This window comes from Aphelocoma coerulescens, assembly GCF_041296385.1.
Source record: "Aphelocoma coerulescens isolate FSJ_1873_10779 chromosome Z unlocalized genomic scaffold, UR_Acoe_1.0 ChrZ, whole genome shotgun sequence".
Taxonomy (NCBI): domain Eukaryota; kingdom Metazoa; phylum Chordata; class Aves; order Passeriformes; family Corvidae; genus Aphelocoma; species Aphelocoma coerulescens.
The window spans coordinates 63,036,984-63,054,332 of NW_027184085.1; the positions used below are offsets into that span (position 1 = coordinate 63,036,984).

The following is a 17,349-nucleotide window of genomic DNA, read 5'->3' on the forward strand; positions in this document are numbered from 1 at the left end:
CCCAGGTTTTTCTCCACAGCGAAAGATTTTATTATTTAGCATTATTTTCCTTTCCTGTGTGTTTGTTAAATAAATAATATTATCTCCTTCACTTTCCCTCGAGGAAAATTTATTTTTCCAGAACCTGATATGGGAAGGGTGGTTGTGCCTTCTCTCAGAGGATATATTTCTAAATTTGACCAAACCGGAACAAAAGAAAAGCATGTCGAGCAGTTGAAAGAAGAGAAACTGGAGAAGCAGGATTAGTGGGATCAGATCCACAGTCTGGGTCTGCAGATTGAGGCTAGCAGAGATGGAGGTAGGAAGAAGAGAGTAAGAGGTAGGTGAAATCAATATGGGTCATACTGCTCTCTAGTAGGATACACATGGAAGTGCCTCTTTGTGACAGTGCCAGTGCCTCTCCTACCCTTGACAAGTGACACTGACTGACATATTCATATCCCTCTTTTGGAAGTCTCTTCAGGACAATCAAAACCAGGGCTTGCCACAGGCTGCTGGGGTCCACACTGTGCTCATACCAAGCAGAACACCACTCAAAACAGTGCTCAGTGAACAGAATGCCGTTCCCAAAACTGAGGCTTTACAGCCTCTTGCCAAAATAATCCCTTTTCCTTTCCCCATTTCCCATCCCTCCAGCTGGGGTGCCCTCATTCTCCCAGGGTGGCCCAGAGACCTTCTCTCCCTCCTTCCCTCCCAGAAATACAGCTGGCAAATCTCCACCAGCAAAAGGGTAGCACAGCTGGGGTAGCTTCAAGCTGTGTTTCCACTTCTATCTGGTCAGAAGACCAAATAAAATTAGGCAAAATTAAATAAAATTAAATAAATTACCTTCATGCTGAAGGTCAGTGACACTTCTCTGCAGCCCTGTGTGACTAATAATTCTCTCTAAACTTGCAGAAAATTCAAGACTTTGAAGTTGCTCTGCTGTTAACAGATTTTTAACACTTTTCTAGTTTCTTGGGCAAGTTAAACAGATCTCATGGTAGTTTAGTCCTCACTTTCCTCAATGAGCAGACTAACAGCAATGTAGGGATACTTGCAAGGAACTACAGCACATAAGGGGGAAAATATTCAAATTGGGCATCTAGATTTTCTCTTTTTATTACTATTACTTCTGAGAGTGCTTTTGGAGAAAAGACTCAGAACATTTCCTAACAGACTTTTCTGGTGTCACAGCTGCATTTTCAACTTTGGGAAACCAAGTTTAAGTCAGGAGCCCTCAGGATTAAAGGGACAGTATGAAATTCAGAGGAGGAACATTTTTAAGTGTGACATCAAGTGGAGCTGATCAATTTGTCCATACTTATAGCTGTTCCCTCAGTTTTATAAAGGGAAAGATAAGCTACTGTGATGACACTTCAAAAAGGTATGAGAAACCTGTGTCCTCAACTCACAAGAAACTTGGACAGTTCCATCCTCAGTTCTCTGCTTATTCAGCAGAGAGAAGGCAGGGATATGGCTAAAAGAGAATCTGGACTTTTTTCTGGTCAAGCTGCTGACAGAGGTGTAGGTGAAAATGTATCCAAGATATAAACATTGTTCCAGGATGCTGCTCTCATTCCTGACACAGAAACTTTCTCACCAGTATGTGCCTTCTGGACCAGCCACCTCCACCATCCCTGCATGGTGTCGAAAATGAATCCTGCTCACTGATCAAAGGACAGGGCTGATGCAGTAGATAAGCTCTTCAGAAGCGAAAAATAGCTCCTGTCCAACCCGAGTTGTTGACTGAGTTAATTAATATTTTGCATAACTCACCTATTTTTGTTTGGCTTTTGGAAATCAACACCCAAGGAAGAACTTTTATAACCAATGAAGCACAGTTCACAATGATTCTGCATACTCTAAGTTCTGCCTGCTGGGAGTAGAACAGTTTGCACTATTGATGTAGGTCACGGTGCCCTTCCTGCAGTGTCTCACTCACTCTGTCTTCCTCATTATAACCCAGCTGCAATTTTTTTCCATCTCTTCTGAGAACCAAGAGCCATTCCTGCTGTGCAGAAACTCTGTTAAAAAACACCAAGATCAGTTTTTAGGAACTGTCTGAAACACACAGTAAATCTATCCACACAGAATGGTTTCATTGGAGCTATTTTAACTCTGATCTTGAAAGAGCCTTCCAAACTTTGCAGGAATTTACTACATAACATAAATTATGTGCAGCTGCTGTTGCAATACACTGACTGACATTCACCTCCTAGATCAGTTACTATAAACATTTACAATACTTCAGCATGGGGAAAAAATGCCTGTACAAAAAAACCTGAAAGCTGGCCCTGTAGCTGTTTTTCCCTACTCATAGAAATTATCCACAGCACCTTCCATGGTTGCAGCAGCGCTGGAAAAATCCAGAGAGGGAGCCCAATTAGCTGTGAGACTCAATTGCTCTGAGGCAGATAACCTTGAAGAGTCATTGAAGCTTAAAATTTCATACTTTGGCCAATAAAATAAAGAGATGTAGGGGCCAGCCTTTTAAAGAGTTCTTGTTAGCTTACTCTTCTGTCTAGTGAAATTAGCTGGTCAAATGTTTCAGATATGTGATAGAGATTATTCCTCAAGCAACAAACACATGATGTCAACAAAAGCATGGACTTTTGGGGCAGCCAAGGGGCCATGTGTCAGAAGCAGTGCTCAGCATCACCACAGGGCAAGAGCTCCAGCAGCATCCAGCACGGAAACCTGCAGCACCTAGGCAGGACATGGGTCAGACCTATGCTTGCGTTAACTCCAGCATGAAATGAGTGCCAGGACTTTACCTCCCTTGTTCACTGTGATGTTTCCAGCAGAAAACAAGTGCAGTATCTCTGCTGCAGACACATAAAGGTAGACATGAGCGACCCTGAGAAGAGGGGAGGGAAAAGGCATCAGTGGCCATGCCAGATGGCTCCAGCAGCTCTAAAATAAATGTGCAAAGGAGCATGCAGAGATATGAGCCTATCTGGGAGACCAGCATTCCGAAAACTCCTAATATGCATTGACTGTCTGTGAAACATGTCTGGTCTAGTGCTATGAGATTGCTCAGTGGCATGACAAGAAGCCAGGAGCTTTGTATGTCCCTACAGACAGCATGGGAAGCCAATCCTTGCCCAGTGCTAGTGTCCTGGTTCCATCCAGGACTGGGCTAACTTCTGCAGCAGCCAGAAGGAGCAGGGCCAGGACCCCGAGATTATTCAATACCACCTCACACCATGTACTGGGGGAATGGAGTGGGGCAGTGTTTTTCCAGTTTTGCTGGGGTGTGTGGTCAGGGGGTGCCAGGTGCCACATGGTGAGCAATTGTGTGTGAAATGACTCTTACACATATAAATATTCCTTTATGCTGCTTACATATATCTTTCATGGTAACAATGCCCTGCAGAGTAGTGGGATGATAAGGGTGAGATAGGGAAGACCTTGAGAACAATCATCTATCATAGGCAGAGTAGGAGCTTCAGACAAAGTTTATTAGAGAAGCCCTCCCATCGAGTCATGAGGTGTGGAAAGGACACCTTTGTTTCCTAAACTCCTTCTCGGAGATGAGTCTAGGTGCAGCTGGATCATACTGTTGTCCCTAAAAGCCATATTCATCACTCAGTGTGCAGTAAGTCAACCTTACACACACAACTGAGGTATTTACTTATTGAAGATTTGTGCAAAGAGAGTGCTAGGTGGTAAATCCACAAAGCTAGCACAACAAAACTTTTCAGTGTTTTACATTTTATCTATATTTTGGAAACAAAACAAACAAAAAATCACAATTCCTTGGCTACCAGTTACCTAGTTTTCTTATTAATTAGTATTCTACCTTCTATTGGTTGAATGATTCTCTTGCTTCTCATGTTAATTAGTCTGCACGCTCAGTCTTCTTTTGAGTCAGTGATCTGTGGGTTGGTGGTTGCACTCTCACTGTGCTACAACCTTCTACCCAGCTGGCTCTGTGTACACACCGCACACTGAGCTCCCTCTGTGTGACAGGAGCCTGAGGCAAGACACTGTGAACTGGTGCCAATTCCTTGAATTACGAAGGACACGGGGACCTGTGGTACCAGCCAGGTGGCAAGAGCCAAAGCAGGAGTGACAACTCAATAGGAAGACCCCAGCATATGTATGAAGGGTATAAATGCCCGGGTCCTCTTTTGTTCAAGGTCCCTCCTTTGAAGCTATGAGGTCTGTTTCACTGACAAAGCAAGACCCTGTTTCTCAACTCCCTTCTCTCGCTTTGTAACTTTCTGGGCAAATTGTTAACTGTTTCTGACTCTTGAGATGTCACAATCTTAGCCCCAGTCTTTGTCAACACTTTATAATCTAAGGGATTACACAGATGGAAGTAAACCTTTAGGCAAATTTTTCCTGCAGGATTAAGGATGGCAAGTTGTAGTTATATTGAAACAAATTATTTATGATAATAATGGTTAGACTAAAATATCTTAATCAAAATAATTTCCTACACATTACAGGTAGCTGTAACTACTAGTACAGTATAGTGTGCCATGTTTGAAGCAATATTGAATTATACTAAATTAACTACATTGACATTGTTGTTACTCACCCATACCAACACTCAGCCTCAACGAGTAACCTTGAGGTCCCTGCTCAAGGGACAAATCTCCACACACTCCAAGGAGGAGCACGTTAGAAGACCCTGCCATTAAAACGTAGCACTGGGTTTTCACGGTGGTTCAGAGTCAGTCATTTATCCCTGGCCTAGCTGACTCAGCTCAGCAGCTTTAAATAAGTTGTCAGTAGTGCCACTTGTTTGTTCCTTTGTCAGGTGCTTTATCAGGTCTGCCACACCTCCACCTTGCTATCAGGATGTTTAACTTTGGGGTTGATGAGTCAGGTTGGTCCCAGCATTCTTCAACACCAAAAGCCCTTCTTCATTCACCACTGATGGCTTTGCTAATAAGGTATTGCTTGAGTTGTTTTCACCCCATTCCTGGCAGAGTATCCTGCCTAAAAACAAAGAGTAAGAGCAGAAGTTTTTCACATGGAGTCAGACTGTCACAAATAGTTTCTTTCTTTGTCTCTTGGAAAAGAAGGAAGTGATTGCTTCTCGGGTTTGTTTTGGTTTGGTTTTGGTTGTTCCTGGAGTAAATTTAATGCCAAAGAACTGTGTTTGATGACAAACAGAACCCAATAAAAACTCTGAACAAAGAACATGAAATCTAGCCAAAATCCTATATTTTTCTTTTTCGGGGCAATCCATAGAGAAAACAGAGAAACTGAAAACTGTTATGAAATGTAGCAATAGGTATTGCACTCTGTATATCAGGGAATTAATTTAAGAATTACTAGTTGAATGACACACATTTAACCTTTCTGGAATATGTCCTCATCTTATTGCTCTCTCAATGGGTCCCACTGGTTTCAGATATCATTTACAAAAAAGCAAAGAGTAGTGATGATCAGGAAATCTCAAATTCTGAGAATAAGAAAAACTGGAAGTAAATACAATAATAAATTATCTTATGTACCCAGCTGATCATTCTTTTGTGGCAAAAATTGCTCAAGAGGTGGAAATTTTTTTCCCAAACAGAAAAACTAAGAAAAAATTCATCACACTTAGACAATAAATTGAAAAGCCTTATGTAGCATTAGAAAACTCTGTATTTTCCAGTATAAAGGAGTATCTCTTTTTACTTATTTCTAAGCAGCTGTAGTAGGAATTTAAAGATACCATTGTTCTTAACAATTAAAATATATTGTTATTGATATAACATCTTTAAAAAAAAAAAGAGGAAAAATTCAGGCTTGTACAACAGTGGATAAGGGGAAATTTTTTATGACCCCTCCTAAGAGGAGAAGGAATGTACTCTTAATGAGTATTGCTATGGACTTGCTTTAAATTCACTTGTACAGGAAAACATTTGAATGCGGTAGTGTCATCTGTCACAATCTGGATATTAGGGTAAATATTAATGAAATATGATGGAACAATCTAGCCTAAAGTGGATAGGATTAGAAGACAATAGGGTAGATGAACTGGTTTCTTCAGTTAGAGACTGAAACACCTGGGTTTTAGGTATCTGTCTGGCAGAGTGGCACCCAAGCTGCTGGCTGGGTGGGCAAGTCCCAGGCCTTCTGAGGCTGTGCATGAGTTTGGGTTTACTGTTGCCCCAGTGAGTGCACAAGTGATGGACTTCTGGCACCCAGCACTGCCCAATGAGCCCTTCTGCTCCATCTCCCCTGTGAGTCACACAAGGAGCGTTGCTCATGGTGTCTAAGGCAAGCTGTATTTTCAGTCAGATGGGCTTCCCCATATCTTCCACCTTAGAAAATTATCTGGGGAGCTGTTAGAGCTGTCAGATAACCATGTGTTTCTGAAGGCAGTCCCTGCACAGCAGGATCCAGCACACTGTTTGGTGTGGGGAGAAACAGATGGGCTGCTTACATGGCATGTGTGAAAATAATGCATATCTTGTCTAGACAGGTATTAAATGGAGACAGGGACAATTTTCAGGGAAGAGATGCTTGAATTTCCCATGCTGTGTTTTCATGATGGTGCACTTCTAACAGGAATGTAGGCTGCTCCAAAATCAGGTTTCTTGGAAGCTTTCCATTTACTGAAACTTTTCTCATCAGTATCACTGTGTTCTACGTAGATAGTCCCGTCTACTCTGTCACATGGCATCCTGTACTTGTACGTTTGTTTCTCTTTCTTCTAGTTATTCAGACTTTGGTATTTTATTCTTCAGTAATTTTATTACAGAATCACAGAATGGGGAAAGTTGAAAGGGACAACAGTGAGTCATCTGGTCCAAACCTCCGTGTTCAAGCAGGGTCATGCTAGAGCACATTGCACAGAATTGCAGATGGTCTCCAGTGGCTGGGCAACCTGTTCCAGTGCACAGTCACCGACACAGCACAGTAAAGAAGTTCTTCTTCAGCTATGCAGATTAGATGTATTTTCATAGGCCACAAAGAGCAAAAATAAAAATACGCATTTTTAGTATGCTTTTCAGTAGTGACCCATATAAATTGTCAGCTAAATTATTCCAATGTTATTTTAGGGCAGCTTATAAAGTGGGAAGACTTGAAAAGGAAAATAAGCAATCCACCCATTTGTGGAAAATGAATATGAAGTTCAGTGAGGCACACAAATAAATACAGTATGCCTTGCTCAGAGGTGGACCCCAGTTTTTTGCAAACTGGGACATAAACCAGAGAACATTTCACAAGGAAAAACCCCACAAAACATAATGAAACTCAGTCTCATGGCTTCCTTAATACAGCTGGGCATGGTAGGAGGTAGTCACAGGCAGGAGCAGAGACACGGATGAGGGGCTGTTGAAAAGCAGGGGGCCATTGGTGGAAACGACATGGTGGCAAAGCTCCTGTGTGGGGACCGCAGGTTACCTGAGCCCCAAGATTCCCACACTCTGCAGGAGTCCATTGTTGGGGTCAGGACACAGACTCTGGAGAAACTCTCAGAAAGAAACACCAGAGAGAGTCCCTTGTACAGAATCTAAAAATTTACACACACTTACAGTGGGAAAATGACTGGGGACCCTGTGGACAGGTAACTGGGCATACAGTTAGAAGAAACTGAGGAGTTGTATTGGCATCTTAACAGGGGTTATAACAGTATGGAAATTATAGGATAAATCACAGTTGCTGCTCCCTGGATGGAATGTGGTTGGCGTGACTTGAAACCTGTTCCTTGATGATTCCCCATACACACATCTGCTAAGGGGAATGGAATGGCATGGAATGGCATGGAATGGAATGGAATGGAATGGAATGGAATGGAATGGAATGGAATGGAATGGAATGGAGGGTGGAGCTGTGTGGAGTTACCACAGGCAGGTTCTGGAGATCCTTGCAGGGAAGGGAACTGGATGGTTCTTTGAAGCTGATAAACTGCATAGCACCTGGCAACCAGGGAAGGGAGGGGAACATGTCCTGCTGCTGAGACAACACCTATGGTGTCCTGGGTTGAGGTGTATTCTATTACCATCCTCATGAGCTGTGGAAATCAGGTGGGGCAGTGTTTCCTTGCCTCCTCCCCCCAGACTATCTTGCTGTTAATGGCCCATCAATGCCCTGCCGCATGACTCAGAGATAACTCCCTCCGGACTATCTTCTGTTAATGAGCCTCATCAACACTTGGCCTCATGACTCATTACCCCATTGTGAGATGCTCTGCCCAGGGGGAGGAACCAGGCATCTCATCGTGCATATAGTCTGGGACTCTGAACACCAGAGACAACCTTTCCACTGGATTTCCAGAGGACAGGAGCTACACAGCCACCGCTGGACTTTCTGAGGAAGAACAAACCCCTTCTACTACAGGATCACCACTTCAGAGGACTGCAGCCACCATTCTACCAGACTGCTACCACCACCCTGCCTAACAGGGACTCAGGTTGTATCTTGACTCTGTCAGTGTTTTCTTTTCCTTTCTTTTCCTTTCCTTTAATTTCCATTAAATTGTTATTCTGACTTGGTGCCTCCCACTGGTTTGTTTTCAAACTAGCACATATGGCTAAATCACTCTTGTCAATTGGTTCATTAAAGCCTAATAATAATCTTAAAGCACACCTCCATCCCAAGGTTACCCACCTCCAAGGTGCAACCACCCCTCCTCACTGGCCAAACACTCCATACTCTTTTTGATTGTGTCTTTAAAAGCAAAGTGAGAGAATTTGACACCAATCGGTAACAAAGGTATGTATGACTAGAATCACTCAAGCTCCACCTAAACACAGAGAAATAGTATAAAAATATGGTGACAATGGGGGAAAAATTAGGGAATACTCCATCATAACTGCTGGAATCAGTCAATGGGCTGAACCTGTCATTTCCTCCACAGGGACACCTACTGGTAAGAATCATATTCTGTGCACACTGAGTATTTTACTGGGGATTCGAGCTTGTCTGTGTATTGCTTTGAACACAGTTTTGTAGTCAGACACTACCACTGACAACCTTTGAACCTTAACCTTAACGATTTTACATTAATAAAGAGTGTTACTCTATAAACTGTCAGTGTGAGCCCTCCATGGGCACTAGCAGTTGCTGGCAGTGTGTAACACACTCTAATAAAGACAAAGATCTGCTGGGGAGTCTCCCTTACATTGCTGGTTTCCCTGACCAAGCCAGGAGAACCACCCTCCAATCCAGAAGGACTGCTCAGTGAAGGGTCCCCCCAGCTGGACACTGACAGAGTGGTCAGGCACAAGGGTCTCGGCTTTCCTCGGAAGCTGACAGACGAATCAAACACTAAGGCTTGAGTAAATCTTTCTACACTGAAGGTCAAGGAAGCCTCCCCTTCTCACATGACATTTACTTTTCTATTTTTCTCTTTTTTTTTTTTTCTTTTAATTATGATTCCCAGCTGTTTGGGGTTTTTTTTTGTATCAGATGGATGCCACCATGCTTTTATCTGCTCTGAAGGATGACAGTGTATTATGCTTCATTTGGGAGCAATCCTGCCCTGTGAACTCTGACTTGGTGGTGGTTGGGAATTTTTTTTCACATTCAGCAATTAAAATTACTGCTGTATATATTTTAGTGCAAAATCTGGCAACCTATAAGTAAGAATCATGATATAATGGACTATACTGACCTAAAAAAAGGTGTATGCAGCAAGAATAGAAAAGATGAGGGTCTCAGGGGAAGCAACAATACTATTGCATGTCGTGGTTTAACATAGCTTTATATAGACTTTATATGCGCACACATTAAAACAGCGTAGCATGCAAAATTTTGGAGCCTTACGTTCCAGACACTTTTTGATAAGACATATAGAAGACAAAAGTAGCAAGATAATACTGCTATTCCCACACATCAGACTATTACGTCTAGTGAGATGTGGTTGTTTACTGGGTTTTTATTTACTGAATGACTAGACATTTATTCTGATTAGATTTTACAGCTTCCTATCTGAATGGTATTAGCTCCACATACATAGGAAATGTTGCCTCAGTTATCTTAGGTGGACATATTGCCATAATATTTTTCAGTGATGAGCAGAACATGTCTTGTTCAAAATTATTTATTGTTTCAGTCAGTGCTTAGGAGTGGAAAACACTTAAAGAAATGAAGCTCAGTGCAGTGAATTTAAGTCCTTTTCAAAAAACTCAATTTATTTAACCCTGCCAACACTTGCTAGTCCTCACGGCAGGCAGCTATGGGAGTGAGCAGGATCAGACATGACAGGTTACCACTGGCCACTGTGGGAAATGAGTGGCTCTGGCTCCAAGACCTCCTGGTGTATATGTGAAGACAACTCTCCATTGAGATGCTGTCTGTATGGTTCAACTTGGCTATTAGGCTGCTTACTGCTTGCATTCCTACTATTTATTGCAAGAATGTCATCACAGTTATTTTAGAATTTGCAGTACTTGCAGCAGTTGGGGCAGGGTCAGTTTTAGTGTGATGTCTGTTGGTCAACGCTTTACTCACATTACATCTTTGCAAGATGCTCACACTATGTCTTTAAGAGATACACGTATTATGTTTTGAGAGCCCAGTGAGTCACTCTCAGTCTCTCTCAGTCATGAAGAATTACTCTCTTGGTAGCCATGGAGAAGAACAAATAATGTAGGTTAGAGCTTGAAATACATGCATGTACTCATCTCCACAGAGAGAGCAGACGTGGCCATGTTCTTCTAAAATATCTTGAGACACAAAATATGTCAACATGAGCAAGCTTATTTTTGTTAGTGGAAGAAGCAAGAGCTGGCTCAGAGAAATGTTTTGTGGGATATAATTGAAGGAAGCAATTTAGTTTGCGGTTGTTGGTAGGAATTAAATACATTTGGTTCAAATATGTTTCAATCAAAAAATATAGAATATTTTGTTGCAAATAAAAAAAAAAAAAACAAATTAGACAGAAAGTGTCACAGAGTTCAGGATGGAAAAATTATGAAGAAAAATAATCATAGGGGAGTCTAGGAGTACTGCCTATGTAAAAATATTCAAAGTTGCCGAAGAAAAGGGAAATTTGCCCATTGCCTTCATGCTGAATTGAAAACAGAAGAAAAAAGACATTTTCAAATCCCATCCCCATTCCAGAATAGTAAAATACCAGAGTTAGGTTTATCAAAAATATCAGCCTTCCTCATGACTCAAAAATGACTGTTAGGAGTCTCTTAGGAAACAACTCTGAGTGTATTGATTTTGTAACTTTCTTCCATTTATAGTTCTGAGGGTTTTGGCTGAACATTGTGATGCCTAACAAGAATTATGCAATTTTATTTAGGGAAATAAAAAGCTCCTGTGAAAATCATAAGGAGGTTTGCTGTACTCATAAATACTGCTTCACAACATCCTGTCTTTTTAATTGACTTCTGTTTAAACTGATGGAATATGTAAGTATAAAATAATACTTTTATTGTAAAAAAAAAAAAAGGAACATAAATAAAATGTGCAGTCTAATGAAGATGTTACTTCAAATGACCTGGCATTCCTATAGCTGGAAATACTTAAGTCCTTGTCAATGACAGATCATCAGCTTGTGAAGATCAGAAAGATTATGTGGTCAATTCAGATGAGTTACTAAATAAGCATCTCACCAACACTTTTGGGTAAAATCTAGGATATTTAATCTACTTTGCACATGTCAAACAACATTTCACTGCAACTATTACTCCAAAAAATGTTGATGGTTGATTCCTCTAAGCTTGTGCGAACCACTGACATGGTGACCCTTTCAAGTCTTTCCTACAGAAGGTCACACAAGACCATAACCAAAGGCAGTGACTAGCCTCTTCTGCTGTTCAGGAAGAAGTGACATATTGCCATTCCCATCCGTAAGCACTGCTAGAACATCTGGGGTAACTAACTCCTGGTGCAGAGTACAGCAAGGAGAGCCACGTTATTTTTTCCTACCTGACAGTGAATTTCTAAAGTTATGATGGAGAATATTTCTGTATTCCAGGCAGAAAATTACTCATGACCTCCATTACTGTTTTAACACATCTTCACAATTTGGTCAAAATTCTACATAGGAAATTTGCAAAGGACTGGATTTTTCATTTTTAGGCCTTATTTGTGCTGTCCCAAACCACTTGATGTCAGGTGGTGGTTTTATCTTCCTATACGTAACAATACAGAAAGCGCTGTTATGCGTATTCACTATGGAAAATGTGTCCTGCATTAAAATGCCATTTATCATATATTAATTCAGATGTTTGCTTGAAGATGTCTAAGAAGGTTTCATTGGCTGCAACAAGAGAGAAAAAATGGAAAAACTCACTACAAATTCCTCCAGAATATTGCTATTTTTATTGTACTTCAGCTTGGCTTAACCCTAAAATGTAGGCTGGCTGGAATTCAGCTAAGAGAAATGTCATTTTCACTTAGTGCAAAAGGGGATTATCCTGCTCACTGCCCACATCCAGGCAGTGTACAGTCTGGAAATCTCAGTGTATGGCAGGTTATTTAGGTCTCTGCAAGGAAGAGGCACGGTAGACAATCCCCTGTGAATTCTAATTACATGAGCTGCAAAGCAGTGGTAATGATGGATGTGGACAGCCGGCTTTCTCAGCATGTGACAGTCCGCTTTTATTAAATAAGCAAGCCCTGCAGCCTTGTCCACACATATTATTGGTAATCTCAGTCAAGTGCCACAGGGCTGTTTCAGGCAGGAAAAATGTGGATTTGGGGTCCTGTGGCAGCATTACTTATGTTGCAGTGAATTTACTAGTATACAGAAAAATTTCCTCATACAGTATCATGGTACTCAGATTCTGTTTCTTACAAAATGTTGCCCTCTTCCCAGTAGACACAGCCATCAATTCTGAACAAAATAATTGTTGGCAGTATTTTGTTGTTACTCATTGCTTTCTACCTGACTGTGAACAAAATAGAGACAAGCTTTCTGTGTATTAATGAAATCAAATAAGGAATGGATCTATACACCAGATCATTACAGTGATGAAAGTCAAAGGCAAGGAAGGGCTTTTTATGGACTCTGTTCCACACCATCATTTTCCATTGGAAATCCAGTTACAAGACACTAGAAAGAGGAGGTTAGAAAGATCTACTGTAAACCTTAGATTAAAAGTGAAGATTATGGACTTTATATCCATGTTGACTCCTTTTTGGTAAACTAATTGGTCAGTCATTCTTGATCCAAAATTAAAAATTATGCATGTCCCAGGGAACAACGAATTTCACATGTCCCTTTGTTCTTAAGTGTTTAGAAACACAACTTCTCAGAAACAGGATTTTGAGGCTAGTAGGTGAGGGTCATGACAGACTCGGTGCACTTCAGCATCCCAGTCCTCACGATCAGTGAAAAAGAACATTATTTATTCCTATGGTGTTTTTCCTACGCAGTTTTTAGGCCAACTCAACAACTAGCCAAGGGACATTTTCAGAGAGGAAGGATACTAATCTATAGCATCTTCCATCTGTTGGGGTTTTAAGAGTTCTAGGGTTTTTTTCTGTTAAAGGAATTTTCCCCCATACTGTTGCGAATCGCTGGGTACTTAAGGATGACAAAGAGCTACCCACTGAAGGTGGGGTGCGCCTGGCTACTCTTTTGTTTCACCTGGGTGTGGGGGCAGTTGGGTCTCCGAATTTGGAGAGAGAGGAGCTGCTGGTTCTTTTCGGCCGCTTTTCTTTCTGCTGGAAACACCGGGATCCCAAGCCCGCCTTCCCTGCCCTGCTGGAGGCCGGGCCGTGGCCACCCTGCCCTGACGCTGCTTCAAGCCTTTCGCTATGTTGTAGCCATGCTCACCCTGCCTGCCCAGACCTCCAGGGGGTTCCCCGCTTGGATACATCTCATCTGCCACCCGGGATTTGTGCTCACCCCTGCCGCTGCAGCCTGCCATTCCAGCCTGCCATTCCAGCCTGCTGTTCCCGAGGGTCCGGCTGGACACCAGGATCAGCTGCCCAGGGGTTTGTGAAGCCTTTGTTCCATCCTTCCCCGGGATCCCAGGGCACCGGTGCCGCGTGCTCCCCGAGTTCGCTCCGGAGCGTCCCCTGCAGCCGCGGGGGAACCATCGCACCTGCCCTGCTCACCGGGAGCCGCCAGCGCCCCTGCCGGCTGCGAGCGGAACTGCACCCGAGGGGAAAGGGCCTGACAGCCCAGAAGGCTGGCACTGGGTTTGGGATTGTTTGCTCTTCCTGCCAGAGTTGTTGTTGTTTGTTTGACTGGTTATATATATAATAGTAAAGAACTGTTATTCCTATTTTCCACATCTTTGCCTAAAAGCCCTTGATTTCAAAATTATAATAACTCGGAGGGAAAGGGGTTACATCTGCTATTCCAAGGGAGGTTTCTGCCTTCCTTAGCAGACTCCTGTCTTTCAAACCAAGACACCAACTAAGGTGTTCCGGGTCGCTAACACCTGAAGTAGTGTTACCACTAACCCAAAACATCAAAGATGAAAGATGCTACATCCTTAAACCCCTTAAAAGTACAGTGTTAAAGGACAAATATATCCAACCCATATTTCAGCACAAGGAAAAAGAAACAACAAAAAAGGACTGCTCCTGTGGTGTGTAGTTATTTTTTGTCCTACTGAAGACAATGTGACTGATCAATAGATTTTTTTTTTGCCATGTGTACAACGTTTTCTTCACAAACACTGAATTCAGAAGTAGCTGCTCTTCCACGAAAGCTGACACAGCAGCTGTCCTGTCCTATAATGCAAGTCTGCACAAGACCCTTGAAAACAGGAATATGTTGGTTTGACAAAGATGTATAGAAATGTAGGTGAGATTCCAGTGGGGTGCCCTTGATGGCACTCCTGAGGCTGCAGGTGACCCTGGCTTCCCACAGCACCTCAGCAGGGGCATAGGGACACCAACTCCTCCCAGCCTAGCACTATCTGCACTATTCCCTCTGAACTGGGATCCTCACAGATGTGCAGGGCTTCCAAAATTCTGGAAGCAGAAGCAAGGGCTTATAAACCCCAGGAGCTGCAGCTTATCGGAGAGCTTTACAGCTTAGCTTCCCAGGTGTAAATTAATTTCCAGGTTTTCCTAAAATTTGTCTTTATGTTTCCTGTATGTGCCAGTGTATAATTAAATACCTTAAGATCAAATGATCAGGAATTCATGGCATAGCTCTGTCCATCATTAGCTAAACAGGGCACACCAGTCACCCTCCAAGAATATACAAAAATTTGAACATTGGGGTAGTCATCAGGGATCCTCACTTGTAGCTATTTGTACGTGTTTTTAGATACAAGTGAATACTTTTAAAATCAATTTGTTTCATGGACTGTATTGCCTATTTCTGGGATGCACAATACATCAAATGGTTTTCAACAACATCACTCATTAGCCCTTTTGATCGACTTGAAAATGTTCCCATTAATTTCATTAGACCAAAATTGGTTTTTTTCTATGTGTAATTAACTCTTTGACCAGCTGTTGCCATGGGTTCTTTGAGAAAAAGACATAAAAAGAGCTCATTATGAAAGAAAAATCATTAAACCTAATCCTGATTTCCTGCAAATGAATGTATTTCTCATGGATACTTTGAAGGATGGAGAAAATATCACCAGGAGAAAAAATACATCTGTCATAAATAAGAAACAAAGGAAATATATTTTCAAAAAATAGTCTTTAAATATCTAGGTAGTATAAGCAAGTAGGGAAAAGTGCAAGTGTTGCATAAATGGATTTTATCCTTTTACTTTTTATCATAACACTCCCTAAATTGTTCTGACACTTTGAACTTCTTACATCTGGCACTCAGAGTTGAAATGTGTTATGACAGACCCTGAAATTGATTTTGACAGAATTTCTGATTTCACTTGAAATGAAAAGGCAAAGACAACTCTGAAAAACCAAACAAGTCAAAAGAAGAATGAATGAGAGAGATTAAATAACACAGATAAAAATAAACAGAAAAAGGCAGTGCGTAATTACAGTGCTTGGAAGGATTGGTGGGAGTGAAATGGTGGAAAGGGTATTTGGGCAGTGAGAGCATTAGCAATGTGGTTAGGAGGTATATCACAAGAAGAACTTGGGTATTAGCAGATAAAGGCAACTTGCCCAGGTTCCATATTTTAGGATGCTGTTGGAAGATCTTACCATGCTGTAGGAGAGAGCTATAACTCAGCACAAATATGTAGACTCGAATCCCTATCATATCCCATATTCAGCACACAATGGCCCAAAAGAAGAAAAAGAAAATATTCACTATCCTGTTTCATGGGCACTTGCAGAAGGAATAAATCTCACTGGGGCAGTTTATCATCCTGCAGCTACTAGATGCACAGAACAGCAAGGGCAGCAGTGTGTTAACGTTGAAAGACCAAATCCTTCCTATGCAACCATAAGGTGTGTAAAATCTTTCAAATAAAACAGTAATTTCTGGTTTCCTTACAAATTCCCTAAAAGACTGGGTGCTAATGAAACCTCTTGCATGTAGCACAACCAAATTGTGTTGGTCCTAGAATAGAGGATCCATGCCTGTTTCCAAAATGCTAGATACTTCGGCTTTTTATATAATTCCAAACTCCTGCCATAAATAATCTGGACAACTAGGGTGACTCTTCACAGGTGAAGGTGTGGGACTGGTACCTTGTATTCTCAGAACAGCTATAAGACAACTGTTATGCTTTTCAGTTCTCTACAAATCCAGTCCTTGTCCAGCACAAAACACAGCACAAAGTGGGGAAACACAGGTGAACCCTCTTAACTGGGTTTCCTCTGTATATGCATAAATATACATACCTATATGGTATAATTCCACACATTTAGAGGAAAATAAAGTGCCTTTATAGTTGTTTCAAAAATAAACATTATTTATTAAGTTTATGTCTTGGTTTGAAAGACATGTGTCTGCTGAGGAAGGCAGAAGCCTCCCTTGGAATGGCAGATGTAACCCCTTTCCCTCCAAGTTATTATAATTTTGAAATCAAGGGCTTTTAGGCAAAGATGTGGAAAATAGGAATAACAGTTCTTTACTATTATATATATAACCAGTCAAACAAAACAACAACAACTATGGCAGTAACAGCAAACAATCACAAACCCAGTCCCAGCCTTCTGGGCTGTCAGGCCCTTTCCCCTCGGGTGCAGTTCCGCTCGCAGCCGGCAGGGGCGCTGGCGGCTCCCGGTGAGCAGGGCAGGTGCGATGGTTCCCCCGCGGCTGCAGGGGGCGCTCCGGAGCGAGCTCAGGGAGCACGCGGCTGCTCTGGTGCCCTGGGATCCCGGGGAAGGATGGAACAAAGGCTTCACAAACCGCTGGGCAGCTGATCCCGGACTCTTGGGAACAGCAGGCTGGAACGGCAGGCCGGAGCGGCAGGCACAAGCACAAATCCCAGGTGGCAGACGAGATGTATCCAAATGGGGAACCCCCCGGAGGTCCAGGCAGGCAGGGTGAGCACGGCTACAACACAGCGAAGGCTCGAAGCAGCAGCAGGGCAGGGGGGCCACAGCCCAGCCTCCAGCAGGGCA

At 42.2% G+C, this 17,349-nt stretch overlaps 1 long non-coding RNA gene across 1 annotated transcript; it reads right to left on the reverse strand.

The window, feature by feature from the left end:
- Window positions 1–1,063: 1,063 nt before the first annotated feature.
- On the reverse strand, window positions 1,064–4,699 carry LOC138102944 (uncharacterized). Its single transcript, XR_011147624.1, has 3 exons — window positions 4,529–4,699; window positions 2,757–2,839; window positions 1,064–2,006 (listed from the first exon to the last, which is right to left on the reverse strand). It is a non-coding gene; the product is annotated as an uncharacterized lncRNA (long non-coding RNA).
- Between the last annotated feature and the right edge of the window lie 12,650 nt (window positions 4,700–17,349).